Genomic DNA, 11,154 nt, shown 5'->3' on the forward strand with positions numbered 1-11,154 from the left:
TGTATTAATGTTCAAATTCATTTCTTAGAAATCAGTTATTTTTTAAATTTGTTCTCTAAATATTAAATTAATCATATTATTCTTTAAAAAATATAATTATAAGTTAAATTAATCATTCTTTTCATTATATAAAAATGTCACATTAAATGTGATAAAAGTATCATGTCACGTATCATCTTATATATCATAAATTTATAGAATTAAATTAATCCCTAAAAATACACGCGAGTTATTTTCATCTCTAAATTTTTTAAAATCGAGTCAAATTAATCTTTATATAAATTTCGCTTATTTCTTTTTTCATAATGTTAAAGAGTATTTTTTAATCCTATTAATTTTGATTTCATTTATTATAGATTACTAAACAAAATTCTCTTCAAATAAAATAATAAAAAGATATGTCCAGTTTGTTCCATAAAATTTCACTCATTAAAATAGTCTTTGATTTTTGAAAGCCATCAAATTGGTTCATGCATTTACAAATTGTAAATTTCTTTTGTCCTTAGTTTAACTGTTGTTAATATATTTGTTCATACATATTCCAACACTAAGATCCAGGTCCAAATAAGCTAGAGAGATTCAACCCATAGATTGGTCTTCGTGTGTAACCGACCTCCCTAGAAGAGGTCGGAGATGACACAGACTCCCCTCTAAGGAAGTCGGAATCGAAGGTTAGCTGGCAGATAGTACTTAAGTAACTGCCCCTAAAATCTCTCAGCCCACTTCCAAGAGTCATATCCCAACTACCTTAAGATAAAGGGACGGCTATCCACCTTAAAAGGTGGAACTACTCCAACGGTGGTTATTGGTTCACCACTATAAATACACTGATACCCCTCAGGTATCTCTAAGTTTCAATACTCTCTAAACCTGCCAAAACCCTTTGCTGACTCATGCATCGGAGTGTCCTTGCAGGTACCACACCCCATTTCTTCACACACACAAGTCGGACGGCGGCTCCCTGACACGAACCAAGTCGGAGACCTCCTCCTTCAGACGATTAGGCCAACCTTACAAGTCCAACCCACTAATCTCCAGTTACCCATCGTAACATTAGCGCCGTTGCCGGGGACCCGAGAGATCAACCAGTAATGGCGGATGACTCACACGAAGATGCCCATACAGCGTCCGATTCTGAGCAAGAGAATCAGGATGTTGGAAATAACGACGTGGATATCGTCACCCACCAAGGGGTGACCAACCAGCATAGAGAAGGCACTTCGGGGTTGAAAGACCCAAAGGCAAACTCTTCTGAAAGGCATAAATCAGGAAAGGAGGGACAACCCCATGCAACTAATTTCATGGGATTGTTCCATGGCCACCAAGGGTGGCTGGAGCAATTGGAACAAGAACTGGAACGACAACGAGAGGCAAAAAGAAACTTGAGGAATGAGATCGAGCGACGAAAGAAACTTGAGGAAAAGCTCCTGAAGTTAGAATCTGCCCTCAAAGGCCGAAAGTCTCGCAGTGACTGAGAAGATTCTCCTCTGGGGGGAACAGATCCGTTCAGTGAGGATATAATAAAGACAAAAGTTCCAAAGAACTTTAAAAGCCCTAATATGGACCTCTACGACGGAACTATTGATCCAAAGCATCATTTAACCAATTTTAAAAGTCGGATGTATTTGTCCAACGCCTCTGATGCTACTCGCTACAAGGCTTTTCCAACAACCCTTACTAAAGCGGCGATGAAGTGGTTCGACAGCCTCTCCCAAGGTCGGTCACTAGTTTCGACGACCTGTCTCGAAAATTCCTCATGCGGTTCTCTATCTAAAAAGACAAGGTAAAGCACGCACCGAGTCTCCTGGGAGTAAAATAGGAGGTCGGAGAACCTTTGAGGGACTACATGGAAAGGTTCAACAAAGTGTGTTTGGAGATTCAAGACCTGCCCACAGAGGCAGTAATTATGGACCTAGTAAATGGACTCCGAGAAGGCCCCTTCTCCCAGTCCATCTCGAAAAGGCACTCGACCTCCCTGAGCGATGTACAAGAAAGAGCTGAGAAGTACATCAACATGGAGAAAAACGCTAGGCTCTGAGAGTCAAGTCGGCAACCTAGGCTCTCTCACTCATCAAAAGAGAAGGAGAGAGAGCCCAAGAAAAAAGAGGAAGTCGGCCCTGAAAGACCTAGGAGATATCACTTCTATACTCCTCTACGAGTTTTTCTAGTGGATGTCTACAAAAAAATTTGTCATACCGAAAGGCTACCTCCCCCCAGACCCATCAAAAACAAGAGGGGGAAAGTTGTAGCGACTACTGTGAGTACCATAAAATATATGGTCATTCAACAAATGATTGTTACGACCTCAAAAATGTGATAGAAAAGCTGGCCAGAAAAGGTCGGCTGGACAGATATCTCATGGAAAGGTCAGACAATCATGGCAAGAGAAAGCGAGATGACAAGGATCGAAGAGACCCACTACCACAGACCCCAGAAAGACATATACATATGATTTCGGGGGGATTCGGTGGAGGTGGCCTCACAAAGTCATCTCGCAAAAGGCACTTAAAGAAAGTCTACCAGGTCGGGGGCGAAGCTCCTGACCTCCCAACTATCTCCTTCAAGTATAGTGGGAGTAGACTACTTCACGAAATGGATTGAAGCTGAACCGTTAGCCACAATCACAGCCTAGAGAAGTCGGAAGTTCCTCTACAAGAGCATTATCACAAGTTATGGAGTGCCCCACTCCATCACCACTGATAATGGCACTCATTTCACCGACTCTACCTTCAGAAACCTGGTAGCCAACATGAAGATCAAGCATCAGTTCACCTCGGTAGAGCACCCACAAGCGAATGGGCAAGCCGAGACGGCTAACAAGGTCATACTGGCTGGGTTGAAGAAAAGGTTGCAAGATGCAAAGGGAGCCTGGGCTGAAGAACTCCCTTAAGTACTATGGGCTTATCGGACTACACCTCAGTCTGCCACAGAGGAAACACCCTTTCGACTTGCTTATGGCATAGAAGCCATGATACCATTTGAAATCAACGAGCAAAGTTCAAGCGTGAGCTTCTACGACGAGGTTGGAAACATACAGGGGCATAAAGAAGAACTCGAGTTTCTCCCTGAAGTCTGAGAACAAGCCCAGATAAGAGAAGCAGCGTTGCAACAGAGGATGACGAACAGATACAACAAGAAAGTCATTCGAAGAAGCTTCACTTCGGACGATTTGATCTTAATCAGAAACGACATTGGAGTTAACAAGCCTGGGGAAGGAAAGCTTGCTGCTAACTGGAAAGGACCATACAAAATTAGTGAGGCCCTAGGAAAAAGGCTACTACAAGGTGACCGACTTGAATGACACCGAATTACCAAGGTCATGGCATGCTTGTAATATGAAAATGTACTATAGTTAAAGGCGAACTTTACTCCATGATGTACTCTTTTTTCCCGATTTCATGGTTTTTTCCCAAAGAAAGGATTTTTCTGAAGGGGATTTTTAACGAGGCATCAAAGTGGAGGCTAAGGGGCAGCAATTTTTAACCCCTTAGTAGCAAAAAGTACCTTTGTCAAATGTATAAAGATCTTTTTCTACATCTCTTTGTAAATTTCATTAAGTTATCACCATTTTTTCTACGAAACGCACCGAACTTAAGCTCGATAAAACGTGAAAATCCCATGACCGACCTAAGTAGTCGTCAGGATAAAACGGCGAGGTACAAGTCGGTGTAAAGAGGTTATAAAAGCAGATCATGATAAACTCGAAAATTTATCGACCTACAAGTCGGCAAAACCGAGAAGAATGGAAATGCATCGCGAAAATAACCTAAGTTACAAACAATTCAAATAAAGAAAATTTGAATGAGTAAGGAATGTCAAAAAGAGATAAAAGAAAACCATCAAAAGCAAAAGGTAGAAGCTGTATCGAGTTTTTGAAAATCCAAAAACAATTTAGGCAAAACACAGCTTGCCCAGATAAGAGGTTTTTTCCAAAAAGATCAAAAGGGGTTTTTCATGAAAAACCTAACGAAGGAAAACATGCACACGCCAAATAATCTTAAACCCCTTATCCAAAAAAGGGGTGGATATTAAACGCATCTTTTGTTAACGACCATAAAAGGCCAGAAATGTCAAGGACAAACCACCATCAAACAAACAAAATATAAAATTGTTCAAAAAGGGACCCACAACCCGGGCCCCCAAATAGCCCAAAATCAAATGGAAGAAAAATTAAGAGTCACCAGAAGTCAGATAATCGACAGGGAGAGAAGTCAGAGCAGAAACAGGGGAGGACAGAGCAGACTGTTTAGGATCTTAAGCGGGAACCTCAGAAGAACTCGGGAGGTCTCCATCTTGTCACTCTTCACGAGGAGGAGACTCTACTATCCTCTGCCCCCGAGTCTTTAGGTCGGGAAGGAGAGACGATGGCCCCATCGACTACAATCTTGTCAGGGTCAAGAGGAGAAAGGTCCAAGTCGGGGGCAATAACTCCGACCTGCTCCTTAGAGATCCTCCAAGCCTCCTCTGAACCTTCAACCACCGAATCCTCCAGGTCCTAGAAAGCCTCCCGACATCCTGCCAGCTCCTTCTTCAAGTCAAGATTCTCCCCAAAGAGCCTGACATAATTCTGCTCCACCTTCTCCTTAAGGCCCTCCGCCATGGCACACTGGCCCATCAACTTCTTCTCCCTCTCCTGGAGCCGAATCCTCTCCTCCCTCAACTCGGCGACCTCCCCCTTTAGCCTTTTCTCCTCCTCTTGATAAAGGAAGATCCCCCCTCTAGCTCCTCAACCTTTTGGGTAGAACCCAAAGATCTAAGGGGAGTTTTCTCCAAAATATCAAGAAGTTTTGTGCATACTCCAGCCGCACGGACACTTCCCTGAACCAGGATATTAAGATGGTTTCAAACGGAAGCATCATCCATATTTATTTGAGTATGGGGATAGATGTGATTCCGAATGAATTGAGTTTCCCCAGAAAGAGAAGAGCCAGACTCTGAAGTCTTGCGCTTCTTCTTCTCGGGTTCAGGGGAAGATCGGGGCGGAGGAGGAGGAAGAGAAGAAGCAGAAGAATAGGATACCATAATGGGATGAGAGGAGGTCCCCAAATTGCGAGGAGGAGGAGGTGGAGGAGGCATCCTGGACCTTTTGGTAGGAAGAGCTGGAACCTTTCATCACCATCTCTGAAAAAGAAAATAGAGAGTTAAATCACAAAGTCAAAAGATAGCAAGTCGGAATGCTATAAGTCGAAAATCATCAAAATCAACAATAAAGCTACCTAATTGGGTCAACACAAAACTCGAGGATCCCTGAAGAAACCATTTTGTATCCAAGTAGGGGCACTCCCCCAAACTTCTCGGAAGAACCCCACAACAGCCTCCTCAACCTCATCCAGGTCATCCAGACCATACTTATCCACAGGGGAGGCCTCTAACATGTAAGAGGAAAGCGGGGAGAGGAATTTTCGTCCAGAAAAAAGGGATGGTGGCCCTCTATGGCTTGGATTTTGAAGAAAAAGTTTTTAAAATCATGAAAAGATTCATCAAAGATGGAAAAAATTTTCCAACCTTGAATGGCCCGGAAAGAAATTCACTGTTGCTTATTATTTTACCCACTGAAGGGCTTGGTCATTTGAAAGAGATAGAAAAAGATCTTCAAAGAAGTCGGAAAATCCAACTCTCGACTAACAAGCTGGTAGATTTTCAGAAAACCCCAAGAATTAGGGTGAAGTTCGGTAGGAGCAACCCTGTAGTGGTTCAGAACCTCTATCTCAAAACCTGAAAACGGTAAAAAAACCCCAGACAGGTGAAAAGGCTCTCATACATAAAAAAGAAATGAGGGTCAGTATCGGCAGCCCTCCCAAAACAAACCCAGTCTTCAGGACCCGGGACAATCAATTCGTACTTAGGCTCATCCTCCTCTAAAAGGCAAATGCTATGATGAACGCGAAGTTTAGAGAGATAGTTGGTATCCACTAAAGGTTCCTCCCCGAGAACAGTATCATCTACCTACTCAGAAACCGAAGAAGACATCTTTTTCGATAAAAAATAGTTGGAAAAACGACGAGACCTACAAAGAAAAATGGAAAAAAAAAGATCAAAACAGGGTCTCTAAAAGGCCAAAGCAGTCCCTCAAAAAGGAATAGAGTCACTAGACCTACCAACAGACTTACTCGCAAAACTCCTCTAAAAGCACAAAATAAAGCATTAAGAAAAGGAGAAAGAAAAGCTAACCTTTGTATATAAAAGCAGGCAACAGCAGCAAAAGCTCCAAGAAGGAAAGCAGAAAAACTTTTTCTTTTCTTTGAGAAAAGTAAGGATTGCAGGCGAGGGATTTCAGAATTCGAAAGAAAATAGAAGAAAGAGAGGAAAAAGTATTTATAAATGCACCGTTACCAATGTAACTGCCACCCCACGTGTAAATACAAAAACTCTAACGGACACGACATTTGATTAGACGCGACTGTTGAGAAATTTAAATCACGTTAGCTTCCATATCACGTCGGCTACAGGCACGAGTTCAAATACTCGAATCCAACTCATTAATAAAGATATCGGACTCGAGTAGGGGTACTGTTCATACCATGACCCAACACTAATGCGCATGTCCAAATAAGCTAGAGAGGTCCAACCCATAGATTGGTCTTCGTGTGTAACTGACCTCCCTAGAAGAGGTGAAGACGACACAGACTCTCCTCTAAGAAAGTCGGGATCGAAAGTTAGCTGGCAGATAGTACTTAAGTAACTGCCCCTAAAATCTTTCAGCCCATTTCCAAGAGCCATATCCCAACTACCCTAAGATAAAGGGACGGTTATCCAACTTAAAATATGGAACTACTCCAATGGTGGTTATTGTTTCACCACTATAAATACACTGACACCCCTCAGGTATCTTTAAGTTTCAATACTCTCTAAACATGCCAAAATCCTTTGCTGATTTAGGCATCGTAGTGTCTTTACAGGTACCATCTCCCATTCTTTCATACACACAAGTCGGACAACGGCTCCCTGACGCGAACCAAGTCGGAGACCTCCTCCTTCAGACGATTGGGTCAACCTTACAAGTCAAGTCCACTAATCTTCAGTTACCCATCGTAATAATATTATTGATATGGAATGTTAAAGTATTAAAATAAGTGTTCTAAATTGATTAACCAGACCCATTTTAATAAATTGGTTTAGAATTTGGTCAAAAGCTAAAATGAATCAAAATAATTAATTTGAGACACCTATTTAATAACACTAGAGTCTTAACTATGTCACCTTATTGTGAATGATGTCACACTAGTTTAACTCTTTATGTCAACAATATTATCTTAACGACAAGTTGAATTAGGGATAAAGGAGATTCACAACTTGTACATTTAAAGACCAATTTGATTATTTCCAAAAGTCATAAATTGTTTTGTGTTGTAAAGATATATAAAATAAAGATGTATAAATAGAAGAATCTAGCATTAAAATAATTAGCTCAATAATGATCTATATATATATATATCATAAATATATATATAAAGATAGAAAGAAATATTAAAAGTAAAAAGAGATAAAATTGCATGTGTTTATAGTAAGAGAAATAGAGAGAATATTTTGTTTATTATTATTGTGTGTCTCGTACGTAAGGCTATGAAACCTTATTTATAGTGGTACAAGATTAACTTTTTCAAGCTTTGGAAAGATTGGCACCGTTTACATTAAAGGTTTGTATTATCCAAGCACCTTTTAATTGGATAAAAGGGTTGGTGGTCATCCATACAATAACACTCCCCTTGGATAACCATTCAGGATTATGCCTCGTTAAAACCTTACTAAAGAAAAACCCAATGGGAAAAAACTTTAGTGAAGGAAAAAGAGTACAAAATCCTTTGTGATGTTAGTGAAAAAAATAGAGTACAATATCCTTTGTGATGAGGACTGCCTCATTAAAAACCTTGTCAAGAAAAACCCAATGAAAAAAAACCTGACCAAGGAAAAAAGAGTACAGCCTCCCCCTCTTGTCGACATCATTTAATATATCAAAATCGGCGCATCCCAATCTCATGTACCAATCTTTCAAAGGAGGATTTTGGGAGTGACTTTGTGAATAAATCTGCCAGATTGTCACTTGAACGGATCTGTTGGATATCAATTGTCCCTTGATTTTGAAGGTCATGAGTGAAGAAGAATTTGGGAGAAATATGCTTTGTTCTATCACCTTTGATGTATCCACCCTTAAGTTGAGCAATACATGCTGTATTATCTTCAAACAGGACAGTTGGAGCTATCTTATGATCAATCAGTCCACATGATGACAGAATATATTGAATCAGACTCCTCAGCCAAAAACACTCGCGACTAGCTTCATGAATCGCCAGTATTTCAGCATGATTAGAAGAGGTTGCTGCTATCGTCTGTTTCGTGGACCTCCATGATATAGCTATACCACCATATGTGAATAGGTATCCTGTTTGAGATCTCCCTTTATGTGGATCAGACAGGTATCCGGCATCTGCATAGCCAACTAGTAGTGACTTGGATCCATAGAGATAAAACAATCCCATATCAACCGTTCCATGAAGATATCGAAAAATTTGTTTGATTCCACTCCAATGTCTTCTGGTTGGAGAGGAACTATATCTTACTAGTAAATTCACCGCGAATGATATGTCACGTCGCGTATTATTAGCAAGATACATTAGTATCGGATCGTGTATTATTAGCAAGATGTATTAGCGCTCCAATGGTACTAAAATATGGTACTTCAGGACCAAGGATATCTTTATTTTCTTCTTTAGGACGAAATTGATCCTTTTCCACATCCAAAGATCTTACGATCATTGGGGTACTTCATGGATGTGACTTATCCATATAAAATCTCTTCAAGATCTTTTCTGTGTATGTTGTTTGATGAATAAAGATCCCGTCTTTTATATGCTCGATCTGCAGGCCGAGACAAAATTTAGTCTTTCCAAGATCTTTCATCTCAAACTCTTCTTTTAGAGTTTTTATAATTGTTGAAATCTCTTCAGGAGTCCCAATGATATTTAAATCATCAACGTACACAGCAATTATAATGAACCCAAATGTAGTTTTCTTTATGAAAACACATGGGCAGATATCATCATTCTTGAATCCGTTTTTGGCCAGATACTCAGTAAGACGATTATACCACATTCGTCCAGATTGCTTTAGACCATATAAAGATCTTTGCAATTTGACTGAGTATAACACCACATCCATTAAATGCATATGTAGTTTATGATATGCAGATAAACTGACCAAATAATGCAATGTTATCGCATCCACTACAGGGAAATACGTTTCTTCATAATCTATACCGGGCCTTTGTGAAAAACCTTGTGCCACAAGTCGAGCTTTATAGCGCACAACTTCATTTTTCTCATTTTATTTTCTCACAAATACCCATTTGTATCCAACAGGTTTTACATCTGCAGGTGTACGGACTACAGGTCCAAAGACTTCACGTTTTGCGAGTGAGTCTAATTCAGCCTTCATGGCTGCCTCCCATTTTGGCCAATCATTTCTTTGTCGACATTCTTCAACTGATATTGGCTCAAGATTTTTACTTTCATGCATGATATTTAATGCCACATTATATGCAAATATTTCATTGACAACTGTCTTATTTCGGTCCCATTTCTCTCCTGTAAAGACATAATTTACCGAGATCTCGTCATTTTTACAATTTTTAGGTACCTGAACGTCTTCTGACGTTAATATTATATTAGAATTTTGGACAAATGCATGTGTCTCTGTTAATATTATATCAGAATTTTGGACAACTGCAGGTGTCTCTACTATGTCTTTTTCAACAGGAATATTATTTACCTCTTTTCTCTTTCGAGGATTTTTGTCTTTGGAACCGACAGGCTTGCCACGCTTCTGGCGTGAATTTGCTTCAGTGGCTACTTGTCCTACTGGGACATTAATTCAAATGGGGGCATTTTCCGCTGGTATATAAGATTTGGTAATCCTCTTTTGCTACTCATTTGCAAATGTATAATCTTTTGAACTTCCAGTTCACATTGCCCTGATCGAGGATCTAAATGCATCAACGATGATGCATTCCAGTTAAGTTCCTTTTCAGGAAGCTTAATCTCTCCCCCTAATGTTGGAAATTTTGATTCATCAAAATGACAATTCGCAAACCAGGCTTTAAATACATCTCCAGTTTGTATCTCAAGATACCTCACTATAGAGGGAGAATCATATCCAACATATACTCCCAATTTTCTTTGGGGTCCCATTTTGGTTCGATTAGGTGGTGCAATGGGAACATATATCACACACCCAAATATTCTTAAATGGGAAACATTTGGCTGCTGGCCAAAAGCTAATTGCATAGGAGAGAACTGATGATAACTCGTTGGCCTCAAACAAATAAGTGTTGCGGCATGTAAAACAGCATGCCCCTTAACCGAGGTTGGGAGATTTGTTCTCATAAGTACGGGTCTAGCAATTAATTGGAGGCGTTTAATAAGTGATTCTGCTAACCCATTTTGTGTGTGAACATAAGCTACTGGATGTTCAACACTTATTCCATTAGTCATACAATAAGCATCAAAAGCTTGGGAAGTAAATTCACCAGCATTATCCAGACGAATTGCTTTTATTAGATTTTCTGGAAATTGTGCTTTTAATCGAATAATTTGAGCCAGTAATCTTGCAAACGCCAGGTTGCGAGAAGATAATAAGCACACATGTGACCATCTCGAAGATGCGTCTATCAAGACCATAAAATATCTAAAAGATCCACATGGTGGATGAATAGGTCCACATATATCACCTTGAATCCTTTCTAGGAATTCAGGGGACTCAAATCCAATCTTTACTGGTGATGGCTTTAAAATTAACTTTCCCTGAGAACATGCAGCACAATAAAATTCACTAGTTTTAAGAATCTTCTGGTTCTTTAGTGAATGTCCATGAGAGTTTTCAATAATTCTCCTCATCATGGTTGTTCCCGGATGACCCAATCAGTCGTGCCAAGTTATGAACTCATTTGAGCTAGTAAACTTCTGGTTTACAATGGCATGTGATTCGATTGCACTAATCTTGGTATAATACAGCCCAGATGAAAGTGATGGTAATTTTTCTAATATAATTTTCTTATTTGAATCATGAGTTGTGATACATAAATACTCATGATTTCCCTCATTCATTGTCTCAACATGATATCCATTTCAGCGAATATCTTTGAAACTCAACAAGTTCCTT

This window comes from Arachis duranensis, chromosome 8, assembly GCF_000817695.3.
Source record: "Arachis duranensis cultivar V14167 chromosome 8, aradu.V14167.gnm2.J7QH, whole genome shotgun sequence".
NCBI classification, from domain to species: Eukaryota; Viridiplantae; Streptophyta; class Magnoliopsida; order Fabales; family Fabaceae; genus Arachis; species Arachis duranensis.